This window comes from Scyliorhinus canicula, chromosome 8, assembly GCF_902713615.1.
Source record: "Scyliorhinus canicula chromosome 8, sScyCan1.1, whole genome shotgun sequence".
Taxonomy (NCBI): Eukaryota; Metazoa; Chordata; class Chondrichthyes; order Carcharhiniformes; family Scyliorhinidae; genus Scyliorhinus; species Scyliorhinus canicula.
The window spans coordinates 14,259,541-14,275,116 of NC_052153.1; positions in this window are offsets into that span (position 1 = coordinate 14,259,541).

Genomic DNA, 15,576 nt, shown 5'->3' on the forward strand with positions numbered 1-15,576 from the left:
AAAATCGGGGAGGGCCGTCGTGAACGCGGCGAGTTTCACGACGGCCTCGGAGGCCGCTCCTCGCCCCCTATTCTCCCCTCCCGGCGGGGCTAGGAGCGGCGCTCCGTAACTCTCGGCCGCGGGGGCGTCGCGCCAAGAATGACGCGGCCGGCGCACCTAATGACATCAGCCACGCATGCGCAGGTTGGCCGGCTCCAACCCGCGCATGCGCGGCTGACGTCATGATGCTGACGGCACGAACTCGCACATGCGCGGTGGCCGTCTTTCCCCTCAGCCGCCCCGCAAGACGTGGCAGCTTGATCCTGCGGGCCGGCGGAGGGGAAATAGTGCGTTTGATTTGGACGCCGGCCCGACGATCGGTGGGCACCGATCGCGGGCCTGTCCCCTCCCGAGCACAGTCGTGGTGCTCTTTCCTTTCTAGGCCACCTACAAGCCCCAGACGGGCTTCCCTCACTCCCGTTTCACGACGGCAGCGACCAGATGTGTTTGCCGCCGTCATGAAACGGCCGCGAACGGAAGGACGCTCGGCCCATCCGTGTCGGAGAATCGCCGTTCGCCGTGAAAAACGGCGAGCGACGATTCTTCCGAGCAGCGGAGGGGGAGAATCGCAGGGGGCGTGAAATTTGTCGGGGGGCCCTCCCGCGATTCTCCCACCCGACGTGGGGAGCGGAGAATCGCGCCCATGGAATGAAAGAATCCCTGCAGTGCAGAAGGAGGTCTTTCGGCCCATCAAGCCTGCACCAACCCTCTGAAAGAGCCCCCTACCCAGGCTGACACCCCTGCAACCTCACCTAACCTTTGGACAGTAAGGGGCAATTTAGCATTGGCCAATCCACTTAACCTGCACATCTTTGGACTGTGGGAGGAAACCGGAGCACCCGGAGGAAACCCACGCACAAACGGGAGAATGTGAATGCTCCAGCAGACAGTCGCCCGAAGCCGGAATTGAACCTGGGTCCCTGGTGCTGTGAGGCTAATCACTGTGCCACCCAAATGGGTCTGCCCGCTGCGAATTTGCCGTCGGACCTATTCTCCGGCAATCGCGTTTCACGATTGCGCCATCGGCAAACGGAGAATCTCGCCCATAATGTTTTGGGCCTCAACTACTTTCTGTGGTAACAAATTCCACAGTCTCACCACTCTCTGGGTGACGACATTTCTCCTTATCTCAATCCTAAAATGTTTACCCCTTATCCTTAGACTATGGCCTTTGGTTCTGGACATTTCCACCATCGGGAACATCCTTCCTGTATCTACTCTGTCCAGTCCTGTTCGAATTTTATACGTTTCTATCAGATCCCTCCTCATTCTTCTGAACTCCTGTGATAGAAACCACAGGATGGTTCCGACCTGGCATGTCCAGGCTCTTACATTCAAGGCGTCACCTCTCAGGTCCTTTAGGCCCAAAAATAATTTAGGTCACCAGGCCTTTCATCGCTAATGTGAACTGAATCCACTCTGGACCGTTACATTTACTCAAATCTATTCTCCTGCTTTTACTATTGTTATTGCTGCATTTTGTTCACAGGCTGTCAAAGTGTGAGATCCTCAATGCTAAAAGAAAAGCAATGGACCACACGGAGGCTGCTCGAAAGGTAACATTAAACGTGTGTTGAAAGATTGAAAACAATTAGTTTGTCTGGAGTACATGATTGAAATTAAAAAGTACATCACAGAGATTTCTTATGATACTGTTCTGGGGGCAGGCAGTGATGTAGTGGCAATCCAGCAGCCTAAGCTAATGCTCTGGGGTCATGGGTTCAAACCCCGCCAAGGCAGCTGGTGGAATTTAAAGAATTCACTTGCTAAATCTGGAATCGCAGTAAGATAGTCTCGGTCATAGAAAATATTGTTTTGTTTTTTTAAAATAATTTTTATTGAAAAATTTTGTATTTATGTAACAACAACGAACCGCAATAAAATACCAACAATAACAATAATGATAACAGTCATAGACATTCGCCTATCCTCAATGAACAACAAAACATATTAACAACTTAAATTAACACAATATTAAGTTAAATAACCATAGAAAAAAATAGAAACAATACAGAACACCCTCCTTCCCCCCCGGGGGTTGCTGCTGCTACTGACCAAGATACCTATCTTTGAGCCAGAAAGTCCAGAAAAGGCTGCCACCGTTTATAGAACCCTTGTACTGATCCTCTCAGGGCAAATTTGACCCTCTCCAATTTTATAAATCCCGCCATGTCACTGATCCAGGTCTCCACACTTGGGGGCCTCGCATCTTTCCACTGCATCAAGATCCTCCGCCGGGCTACTAGGGGCGCAAAGGACAGAACACCGGCCTCTTTTGCCTCCTGCACTCCCGGCTCCGCCCCAACTCCAAAAATCGTGAGTCCCCAACCTGGTTTGACCCTGGATCCAACCACCCTCGACACCGTCCTCGCCACCCCCTTCCAGAATTCTTCCAGTGCCGGGCATGCCCAGAACATATGGGCATGATTATAGAAAATATTGTTGGTTGTCATAGAAACCTACCTTTGGGGGAGGAAATCTGCCATACCTTAGCTGGTCTGGACTGGCATACATGTGACCCCAGACTCATAACAATGTGGTGACTCTTAAATGCCCTCTGAGATGGCCTGGCAAGCCACTCAGTTGTATCAAACCGCTACGAACTACACCACATGGACAGCAGCGGTTCAAGAAGGCGGCTTACCACCATCATGGCAAGGGCAATACAGGTGAGCAGTAAATTCTGGCCTTGACCACACCCCAGGAAAGAAAAAATAAATATAAAGAATTTCTATAACATTCCCATACTCCCCATCGTTATTATCAACGATGGGTGGTTATTGATGATGGCCATTTATTTACACAAAGACCTTCGGTGGTGTGAACTGGCCCAGTCACTGCGAACCATGCATATCTCCGCTACAGGTTCATCTGCAAGTGAGATATGAAGGTGACGGACATCAACACAGGCAACTGGGCGACAGTCAGTGAAGGTCAGGACCTCTGGAGGCTGACTTTTTGGTGTGTCTTTGGAAGGAAAATGGCAGGTTTAGCTGGCTGAGACTGGGGGTCCCCAGGGACATCAGAGGCCAACAAATCCTGCATCTGCCTTCATCAGCAGCAAGAGAGGATTTTTTTATTGTCACGTGTACTGAGATACAGTGAAAAATATTCTTTTGCCAGCAGCTCAACAGATCATTAAGTACATGAAAATAAAATACATAATAGGGCAACACAAGGTACATGATGTAAATCGTTGGGGTTTAGAAGGATCTTATTGAAACTTACAGGATACTGCCAAGCCTGGGTAGAGTGGACGTGGATTGGATGTTTCCACTTGCAGGAAAAACTAGAAGCAGAGGACACAATCTCAGACTAAAAGGACGATCCTTTAAAACAGAGATGAGGAGGAATTTCTTCAGCCAGAGGGTGGTGAATCTGTGGAACTCTTTGCCGCAGAAGGCTGTGGAGGCCAAAGCACTAAATGTCTTTAAGACAGAGATAGATAGGCTCTTGATGAATAAAGGGATCAGGGGTTATGGGGGGAAGGCAGGAGAATGGGGATGAGAAAAATATCAGCCATGGTTGAATGGGGAGCAGACTCGATGGGCCACGTGGCCTAATTCTGCTTCTATGTCTTATGGTCTTATGGTCGTAAATATATAGATACCGGCATCGGGTGAAGCATACCAGAGTGTAGTATCAATCAGGTCAGTCCATAAGACAGTCGTTTAGGAGTCTGGTAACAGCAGGGAAGAAGCTGTTTTTTGAGTCTGTTCGTACGTGTTCTCAGACTTTTGTACCTCCTGCCCGATGGAAGAAGTTGGAAGAATGAGTAAGCCGAGTGGGAGGGGCCTTTGGTTATGCTGCCCACTTTCCCCAGGCAGCAGGAGGTATCGATGGATTTCTTGTGGTCTTGGGCCGAGCAGTTGCTATACCAGGCTGTGATGCAGCCAGATTGGATGCTTTCTATGGTGCATCTGTAAATGTTGGTAAGGGTTAATGTGGACATGCCGAATTTCCTTAGTTTCCGGAGGAAGAATAGGCGCTGTTGTGCTTTCTTGGTGGTAGCGTCGATGTGAGTGGACCAGGACAGATTTTTGGTGATGCGCACGCCTAGGAATTTCAGCCGGCAGAGCTTAGATACCCTGAGTCCCAGCAGAATCCATTTTACACAGTTGACCACCAAGGCGCAAGCCATCACCTACTGCAAGCCAATGAATAGTTTACAAACAGTCGCTGAAACTATGTTTCTTAAATGAATGGACAATACCAAATATTCACCTTCTCTCCCAACTCCAATAGTGAGGAAAGTTATGCCAGGCTTGTGTGGTGATATGCATCACTGTATATACACAAGAGGTTAATGTAAAGACACTACAGCTAAGTAAACACTAGAGGGAGCACCGGAGACATCATGACATGCAGACATACAGCTAATGAACACTTAGAATAGGACACACCAATGGGCAGTCAAGACACCCAGAGGTGGCACTACCACAACCCATATATAAAAGGACAGGGCACACATGCTCTTTCTCTTTCCACAGGTGACACTTAGAGAGTAGGACAGGGGCAGATCAGAAGCATCACACCCACCACGTGGCTTCGAGCAAACTGGTTAGTTGGACTGAATTACTATGGCAAGATTAGCAGGAGAGTCGAACTCAGTAGGAGAATTGTTAACTGTTCAATAAATGTGTTAAACCTATCTCCAAGTCTGAACCTTCCTTTGTCAGAGCATACATCAAGGAAGCAGCTTATGCTACATGAAGAAGCACAACACAACAGCTTGCATCAATGCAGTGAAATGAAAAGTTAATAATCCTTCATTCCTTTTCCTCTTCACGATCAATGCGTCACATTTTGTTTGATGACCAGAGCAAATAAGCTAATGAAGCAATTTCAAGCTCACAGCAGCCGAGAGCGATGGCTGCTATCAAAGGTATTTCCTTGATGAATCCCCATGTAAGTCATCAGATGCATCTTCGCTTCTCGACGAGGCCACAGGGATCAAAGGGATTACCAGCATCAGGCCACACGGCTCTCGCTATGCTAAAGCAATGCCGCAGGGATGTGCCCGCAAAGCCAACCACCTGGCGCCCCAGAGCGATGTTTCCTTTCTGCTTATGCTGCTCAATTCTCAATCTCACATTTCCTGACACAGGGAAACACTTGGCACGCAGGTGACTGATCATTTATTATCCGCCGTCCTCGCCACTTTGTGAAATTTATGCTTAACTAAACCATTTTCGCCGCACCTGCCCGATTATTTCATAGTTTTCTTAAAGCGATGGAAATGCTGCCAACAGCTTTCAGGGCAGATTTGTCTTGAGCGGCGTGGTTTATCGATGTTTGCAACGAAAGGGGTGCATGATTTAGGAAACTCGTTTATTTCCCTTTTTGAATTGCCGGAATGTTGAATGGCTTTTGCAGATCGAAGCGTCGGCGCCTGTGAGCTAATGTGCATGGAGCGACATCTGGTGGTGCAACCTGGCATTTCATGTTGAAAAGTGAAGAAATGATCGTTTTTAAACACATGGATTTAATTATTTTTTTTCACTAAACTTGCACCAGAGATGATTTTAGCAGGGGCGTTTTTAACAGCTTGCCAGGTACTCATACAGGTGGAACATCTGGGGCTGGGCGACCTAGTTTAGACCTATTATTACTTCGCATTGCGGATTTGCCACCTTGTGCCAGCCTTCCCTGGAATCCCAGAGCGGCAGAGCCATTTAAAAATGGCTGAGAAAGGAAATGCCTTTGATTCATTTTAATGATTTCTTCGGGATGGTTGGGGAGTTACTATTGCAGGACCTGAAAGGTCGTGCACTTTCTCACCCTCATTTGTATCTGCACCCCTCCCCACCCCCCTATCCAATCTCTATTCACTCACACGAGAGCCATATGTTCCAATGCTGCGGGTCCAGATCAGCATTCTTCTGCCACACTTGCCCGCTCCCACCTGCCAGCTTACACATCGTTCCTCTCGGGATTGGACGTAACATGGGTTGCGCCAGAAAGACCTGTGAGTTAAAATTGCTCTGGCCGCAAGACGAGCAGTCAGGGCAAGCCAACTATTCGCTCTCCCTCACTCCTCCGTTGACCTTTCACCCTGAGTTAAAATGGAGCCTCCTGTGTTTGTCAAATTATGTATATGTAGAGCTGGATTCTCCGGTCCCCCCGTCGCATGTTTCTCGGCGGCGCGCCATTCGCTGGCTGGCTAGGCCGACAGCGCAATACTACAGCACAGACTTCATGCCGCAAATTAAGGCTGACCAGCTGATTCACCTGGACCGCGCTCGCCACTCGCACCTCCCCCACCCGCCAACAAGGTCGAGAAGCACTTCAACAGCTCTTGTGCAGCCAGCCCCACTCATGGCGCAGAGACAACTGGCCCCAGGATGAGCACCACACAGTTGCAGATGCATATCAAGGAGAGGCAAGTAATGCCCAGGTGAGACAGCAGTCGGAGGTCTGCTGTAACCCAGGACCCAGCTGGGTCTCAGTCAGATGCTGAGCCTCTGGAACGGGTTTACCCGGAGCAGCCATGCCATTCAGAGGAAGGTATCAGCGACACTCCAGCAGGTTCATAGTCGATTGGAGGAATCCCAGAGGCTACAGACACAGGAGATAGCGCGGACAATGCATGGCACCCAGGCCAACACTGCTAGGGTGGTGACCGCAGTTGAGAGTCTGGAGTATAACATCAGCAGCGTTAGTGGAGATGTCCAAGGAATGGTTCAGTCAGCGACGGGCATGGCTGAGGGCTTCGGTAGACTGTCAACTCGCGAGGGTCGTGACCCAGTACCAGGCGGACCTCGATGAGGCACGGCGGGACAGTCCCGCTCTCAGATGGGAATGGCCGAGGCACTGCGGAGCTTGTCCCAGTCACAGGTGGGCATTGCTGAGGCACTGCAGAGCATGGCCCTATCACTGAGGAGCATCGCCCAGGGCGTCGACACCATGGTTCAGATATTGGGGAGCCATCAGAGCTGGTAGGGCCAGAGGATACAGGGGCAGCCTCGGCTCCAGCTGCCCCCCGCCAGAGGTGAAACCCAGAGTCCTCTGGGCACCGAACGGGAAGACAGGGCACTGGGTGACAACCCAGACCGATCCTAAGGACTGACGACGGTAGTCACCAGCTTCCCTGAGTTCCATCCCTCTGACGAAGCTCTGTCTGCACCTGGGATAGGGTGGCACGGCTGTGCATGTGCTTCCATCTAGTGTACTGGGGCCCTCCAGCCCCACAGCCTTCAGAGGATGTGTGCCAGGGGCATCAAAGACCCTGGGACTTGGTAAGCAACTGACTGCCTCCATCTCTGATATGCATCTTGGGGATACACCTAGAAACAGGGGTAGAGCAAGGAAGGCCAATCATGCCGAGGATCACTGAGAGGGTACTATGGGTGGGCAGGGCCTAAGGAGGGGGATGTGCGTGTGGAAGGAAGGGCATTGGGGGTGGGAGGAGGGAAGGAAGGAGGGTGGGGCAGCACCATAGGGAGAGTGGGGGCAGTGGTGTACACTTGTTTGAGAGAAATTTTAAAACCCTCACCAAAACCAGTGTTATGCCTCTGGTTCCTTGTTGCGCAATGCAGTCCGACCACCAATCCCATTCTCCATCCCCCCAGACATGGGATTCTTTTTTTTTTAATTTTAATATTAATTTAGAGTACGCAATTATTTTTTTTCCAATTAAGGGGCAATTTAGTGTGGCACATCTTTGGGTTGTGGGGGTGAAACCCACGCAGACACGGGGAGAATGTGCAAACTCCACACGGACAGTGACCCAGAGCCGGGATCGAACCTGGGACCTCGGCGGCGTGAGGCAGCAGGGCTAACCCACTCCGCCACCGTGCTGCCCCGACATGGGATTCTGCCCTCTCCCGCACCCGGCACATCCTACCCAGGCAGACCCAGCCGCAGCGGTGGGGGCCTTGCTCACCGAATAGTTTTTGTCGGGGGAAGGTTTTAAGGATTACAGAACGAAGCAAATAATAGTGACAATCCAAGCTGGGAAACATTGCCGGGGTCCGCCCTCAAACCCGTCACCTCACTTAGACCACACACCATTGGGGGAAAAGTCAACCCCTTATCGTGACAAGCCGGCTTGTTGGTGGTGAGTAGTGGGCAAATTGTCAGGTTGGAACAGCCCCTTTAAGGTTATAAAGTGTAATTGAGGTTCAACAAACAAGGGCCTCTGGGGTCGATCAGAATGTGATTGCCTGGTGAGGGGACTGCGCAGGATGGGGTCAGGCAGAGCTTAATTGCTTCACTGGCGATAAGCCAGGAAGACAGGTTAAAATGCTGGTGCTTCTTTTATTTTTTAAATGTGCTTGCAAAGAAGACATTCTGCCTGCCGTGCCAGTGAAGTGTTCGATTTGAACAGGAACAGGAGTCCTGCAAGGGGTTTGCTGACTACACATTGCCCCGGAATTAATGGACACAGGAAGAACAACCTGGCAGGGTTTCTGTCATTATCCAAACTCTGGGAAGCACTTGACACCCAATTAATTACTTTGAAGTGGAGTTGCTGCCGTGCTGTGCGAAAATGTGCAGCCGATCTGCACACAGGAAGATCCCACGAATAACAGCGGTGAATAAGCAGGCCATCTGTTTTTATTGCTGGCATGGGCTGAGAGGGGAAGCTGAATCCATTTACATACTCACAAAGGTTTGTTTACCATTCAGACAGGATTTTAACAACGCCGTGGGCATTTCGACTTCATTTCTTACTCTCCCCGAACCATTTTCCACAGCCCCGAAGCGGTATCTCTTACACCGCCCTTTCTGTCTCCCAGGGTGGGGCCTCTTGTCGCTCGGGGTTGGTGTCGGAGGAGGCGTCCAGGGCACCCTGGGTCGGGGTCTCCAGCTGTCCCTCCCTGCCGCCCTGCTGTTTGTGTCCTTGTCATCATCCCAAATCATGGCGAAAGGACACTTATTCATCAGACGCATGAATGTTCCTCGAGCCCTGGTTTGTTTAACCTTCCTTCCCCTAGGATCATACAGTTTGCGCTGCTTAATAGGGGGACCATTTTGTCCATTTCGGCAGCCGCCCAGCCTCTCCAATGACATGGCGGGTCTGCATGAAGTCAGCTCCTAGGACCCCCATGCCAGCCTGCCCCTATTGTGCCAGAACACATTTCCGCTTTGTGGTAAGGGGTTCTAGCTCATCGACAAGGGGTCCGAAACTGTCCCAACCTGCTCTTTCCCTCTGAAGCCTATTGACTTAAATGGAGTCTCGTTCGACCAGGTAGAAGTGGTTGGATTGGACACATGGACTACCATGCTGGATGCCTGGTATTCACTAAATACTCCCCCCCCCCCCTAATACCTTACACCTTCATTTCTATGCAGGGCCTCCACCAATCATCTGTGTGGGCAGAGGTGCTCAGGTTGGGCGTAGCTTAGTCATTGGGGGAGGGGGGGTCTGCATTGTTGGGTTTCTTACTGCTCACAGCGGTGTCTAGTTTTCCTTGTCCAATGCCTATGAACTGCTGCAATGCAGTCAGCAGAATTTTGACTGGGTCGTCTACCCTCTCCCTCTCTGCTTCCATTCCCTGAGGTTCCGCTCCTTAGTTGTAGGTCCACCAATCAGGTTGACCGTTGCTGATCCTCTTTGGAGACTGTAATCCAAATACTTCAGGCCAGTATCATCACGATTGGGCTGAAGGCACTTAGGATCCCCAGGCTGGCTGATCTTGTCGGTGTTGAAAGTAGGTCTGAGCCGGGTTGGCCAGCCCTTCCAGCTGCATTATCAGACCCTGACAAACTTAATCAAAAATATCAAAACACATTTCCTGGAGACATTCTGTTCATAGGTCAGTGCTCAGCACCCTTTTAATCTCTTTCTGCCTTGGTCCAGACAAACCCATTCATCGACGATGGACCCCATTCAGTTGTGATATCTCTGACTCCCAGTGTGATATGCATGTGTCAAAGTTCATCTCTCTTTAGCTGTTGTCGATGTTTGTTTGTGTGATGGGTTTTTTTCTGAGGCCATCGGCTATGATGGTCTCCCAGTTTCTTCAATTGGATCATCTGATGACAACTGTTTTGTGCCTTTGTGTTGATAATGTCCCAGTGTCTTCACATAGTGTTGACTCGGTTTTCGATAACGGCACGCTTTGAAGATTAACTCCTGACAGTGTGTTGGTGTTTGGCTTTCTTATTTGCAGTGTTTATGTCCATGAATGTTTTGGCCGTTCGTATTTAATAAACATCCAGTTGGAGGGGATTCCAATGCTACAGGAAACGCCTCCAGCAATGCGGCACTCTCTCAATACCTCACGGAAGTATCTGCTGGCATTTATGTGTTTGAAGTGTTCTTGAGTGAGCTTCATCGCAGCAAAGCGTTTGGAGATCTCTTGGAAGGAGCGGAGTTTTAGATTTTTGACAAGCTGTCTGACACTGGCTGAGGTTTACAGACATCTGAACAATGGGCAGCACAAGTGGATAGCACTGTGGCTTCACAGTGCCAGGATCCCAGGTTCGATTCCCTACTGGGTCACTGTCTGTGCGGAGTCTGCACGTTCTCCCTGTGTGTGCGTGGGTTTCCTCCAGGTGCTCTGCTTTCCTGCCACAGTCCAAAGATGTACAGATTAGGTGGATTGGCCATGCTAAATTGCTCTTCGTGACCAAAAAAGATTAGAAGGGGTTATTGGGTAACGGGGATAGGATGGAAGTGAGGGCTTAAATGGGTCGGTGCAGTCTCAATGGGCCAAATGGCCTCCTTCTGCACTGTATGTTCTACGTTCTATAATGACAGACCTAGAAAGGCTTTCCAACAAAATTGTGAGACCTTGTGCATCATGCCCTGCGATCTGCAAGAGGGAGTGAAGAAATGGGAAAAATATCAAAATAAAAAGCCAATTTTGGGAGAGAATAAAATTCTCAGAATTTCATTCCCCTTCCTTCCCACCAACTCCCCTAAACCTAATCCTAAGCCCCCAAAAGATACAAATGAATCCAGCTCACCAATCAGATGCTGAAATCCCTGCAGCACCTAACGTTTTGGGAGGAGGTCATCTTTGGTCCAACCAGTAGCAGATGCACCATCACGGGAAGGAATTCTGTGCATTGATGTCCACTGCTCAAGGCATAACCTGCCCCTGAGGCTCACTGTTCACAGAGGACAGATAGACCTCCAGAATATCTGGTTCAGATGGGGCGGAATTCTCCGACCCCCCCCGCAGGGTCCGGGAATCGCCCGGGGCCGGCATAAATCCCGCCCCCGCCGTGGCCGGAATTCTCCGCCACCTGGGAGTCGGCGGGAGCGGGAATCACGCTCCGCCGATCGGCGGGCCCCCCGTGACGATTCTCCAGCCCGCGATGGGCCGAATTCCCGCCGCTGACAGGCCTCTCCCGCCGACATGTTCTAAACCACCTCTGGTGCCGGCGGGATTGGCGGCGCGAGCCGGCACCCGGGGTCCTGGGGGGGGCGTGGGACGATCGGACCCCGGGGGTGCCCCCACGGTGGCCTGGCCCGCGATTGGGGCCCACCGATTGGCGGGCGGGCCTGTGCCATGGGGCACTCTTTTTCTTCCGCTGCCGTCACGGCCTCCACCATGGCGGAGGCGGAAGAGACCCCCTACCGCGCATGCGCCGATGGTGATGTCAGCGGCCGCTGACGCACCATGGCATGAGCGGCCTCACGCCGACTGGCAAAGGCCTTTCGGCCAGCCCCGACATAGGCCGTTGGCACCGGTTTTGGCGCCAGTTGGCGTAGCGGAAACCACTCCGGCGCGGGCCTAGCCCCTAAAGGTAGGGGAGAATCCCGGCCCAGGTCTTAATGCAACTTAAAGTTTTGACCCCTGCTCCCCCCTCATTTACTTAGTTGGAACAAACTGTCAACTTAAATACAAACTACACACTTCATCATATTATAAACCTCAATCAGATTTTCTCTTAGGTTTACATTTCCATAAAGTGTAGTATTCCAGTTCTTCTCAGGTGCCTGTTTACCTTCAAACTGGGGACGAGCCACAGTTTTGCCACACATGTGCCAGCGCATGACCATCTCCAACAAGAGAGGCAACAAGAGAAAGACAATAAGCGATTATTATATTACCTCACCGTCTCCCCATGAAATTCAGCAACAGTGTCATCACTGAATCCCCAACCATCAACATCCTGGAGGCCAGCACCAACTTAGCTGTCACAGCCATTATAAAACTGAAACTTCAAGAGCAAGTCAGAGGTAGCCCATCCTCTTGACTCCCCAAAGCCTATCCGCCGTCTCTGCAAGGCCCAAGCCAGGGATGTGACTGGGCGCTCTCCTCTTGCCTGGATGAGTACAACTCTGCAACTCCAACAGCTCTGAAGCAGCTTGACTCCATCCAGGATAAAGCAGTTTGGTTTATCAACACTCCTGTCCACCACCTTAAGCATTCATTACCTGCAGCCAGACTCCTCCAACATACAACCATGCAAAGTAAGAGCAGAGGTGGGTCAATCAGCCCCTCGAGGCTGCTCTGACATTCAATAAGCTCACGGCTGATCTTTATTAATTTTTAATTTTTTTTAAATTCTGTTTGTGTTTCGAATTCCGCACCCCCATCTACCCCCGATAACCTTTAATTTGCTTGACTAGTGAGAATCTATCTGCCTCCGCCTTAAAAATAGATTGCATTCGCTCACAGAGGTCACTCCCTCGTGAGGTTCCACGAAAGAAACCTGTCCTGGATCCTCCAGTTCCATTGCCGAATCAGCCTGCTGCAACGCCTCCAGTCTCTCTCGACACCGACGTGCCGTCTTCCGACTCTGAAATGGAGACACAGACCCCTGAGCTCTTAGAGGCCGATCAGTCATCTCCCGCCGATTGTCCACCACGGATTTCCTGCCGCAGACGGCATTCACCAGAAATGTATACGACGGCCGAACCTGTGCATCAGCTGCATGATGATTTGCCAAAGCTGAAGAGAATCCGAACATCCTCCGTCTCATTGCTGTCGAGGGGGGTCTTTGGACTTTGGGAGGGAGGAATGTGACAGCCCACACGGGGCCTACGGGGTGGGAATGACGATCTTCCCTGTGGTACTGGCAGAGTACGAGCTACCACGCAAGGGGTCTGGGTTCTCTATCAACCTTTGCCTAAGAGGTCGGCCAGTAAGGCACCAACCAGGACCAGAATTGGAACCTGCTAGGGACCTACCGGGCAGTGTATATACCATGTTGTAAATAAAACTAAGTTTCTTTATTTTATTCGGTGTGGACTCCCCGTGTCCTTATTAAACCTTCCATAACATTGTTTCCAAACCCCTGATCTCTGCCAGCTGAAAGAACAGTGGATACATTGGAACACCACCATCTGAAAGTTCTCTCCTGTCACAAACCTGACTTGGCAGTCGATCGGCATTCAAATCCCCATCACTCCTTTCTGAAAAGCACTGTGGGTGCACCTACTCCACGTTAACTGCAACGGTTCAAGCAGGCGGCTCACTACTTTTTTTAGAATAAATTTAGAGTACCCAATTATTTTTTCCAATTAAGGGGCAATTTAACGTGGCCAATCCACCTATCCTGCACATCTTTTTGGGTTGTGGGGGTGAAACCCACGCAGACACGGGAAGAATGTGCAAACTCCTGACGGACAGTGACCCAGAGCCGGGATTCGAACCCGGGTTCTCAGCGCCATAGGCAGCAATGCTAACCACTGTGCCACCGTGCTGCCCAGGTGGCTCACTACTAACTGTTCAAGTGTAATTAGGGATGGGCAAGAATTGCTGCCCCTGGCAGTGAAGCTCACATTCCATCAACGAACAAAAAAGAAAATTCCAATGGTCATCCTCGTACCCTTTCCAAATCCTTAAAATCACTCACCGGGCAAGGATAGTGTCTTGTGGCACAGTGTGTAGCTTACCAGCTTCTGAGCCATAAGCTCTGGGCTTGGGTTCCACCCCAGGACTTCACAGCCAAGAAAGGTGCCTTCATAACGCGGTCAAACAAGTTGAGTGTGTTGACCTGCAAAATCCTTCCGAACACAGCCAATGGCTGGCTGTAAGAACGGCAGAGACTCCTGGCCAGCCATGCTTGATGTGGAGTGGCACCCCTCAAGCTATAAGCCTCTGGCGACGACCTGTTTCATCATAAATAACTAAAGAACAAAGAACAAAGAGAAGTACAGCACAAGAACAGGCCCTTCGGCCCTCCAAGCCCGCGCCGACCATGCTGCCCGACTAAACTAAAATCTTCTACACTTCCGGGGTCCGTATCCCTCTATTCCCATCCTATTCATGTGTTTGTCAAGATGCCCCTTAAACGCCACTATCGTCCCTGACTTCCACCACCTCCTCCGGCACCCGCTGCCCTCTGTGTAAAAAAACTTGCCTTGTACATCTCCTCTAAACCTTGTCCCTCGCAGCTTAAACCTATACCCCCTAGTAATTGACCCCTCTACCCTGGGGAAAAGTCTCTGACTATCCACTCTGTCTATGACGCCCATAATTTTGTAGACCTCTATCAGGTCGCCTCTCAACCTTCTTCATTCCAGTGAGAACAAACCAAGTTTATTCAATTTCTCCTCATAGCTAATGCCCTCCATACCAGGCAACATCCTGGTAAATCTCTTGTGCACCCTCTCTAAAGCCTCCACATCCTTCTGGTAGTGTGGCAACCAGAATTGAACACTATACTCCAAGTGTGGCCCAACTAAGGTTCTATACAGCTGCAACATAACTTTCCAATTTTTATACTCAATGTCCCAGCCAATGAAGGCAAGCATGCCGTATGCCTTGTTGACTACCTTCGTCACTTGTGTTGCCACTTTCAGTGACCTGTGGACCTGTACACCAAGATCTCTCTGACTGTCAATACTGTTGAGGGTTCCACCATTCATTGTATATTCCCTACCTGTATTAGACCTTCCAAAACGCATCACCTCACATTTGTCCGAATTAAACTCCATCTGCCATCTCGCCGCCCAAGTCTCCAAACGATCTAAATCCTGCTGTATCCTCTGACAGTCCTCATCGCTATCCGCAATTCAACCAAACTTTGTGTCGTCCGCAAACTTACTCATCAGATCAGTTACATTTTCCTCCAAATCATTTATATATACTACGAACAGCAGAGGTCCCAGCACTGACCCCTGCAGAACACCACTAGTCACAACCATCCAATCAGAAAAGCACCCTTCCATTGCTACTCTCTGCTTTCTATGAGCAAGCCAGTTCTGTATCCAACTTGCCAGCTCACCTCTGATCCCGTGTGACTTCACCTTTTGTACCAGTCTGCCATGAGGGACCTTGTCAAAAACCTTAATGAAGTCCGTATAGACAACATCCACTGCCCTACCTGCATCAATCACCTTTGTGACCTCCTCAAAAATCTCTATCAAGTTAGTCCGACACAATCACCCCTTCACAAAACCGTGCTGCCTCTCGCTAATATGACCACTTGCTTCCAAATGGGAGTAGATCCTGTCTTGAAGAATTCTCTCCAGTAATTTCCCTACCACTGACATAAGGCTCACCAGCCTGTAGTTCCCTGGATTATCCTTGCTACCTTCTGAAACAAAGGAACAACATTGGCTATTCTCCAGTCCTCCAGGACATCACCTGAAGACAGTGAGGATCCAAGGATTTCTGCAAAGGCCTC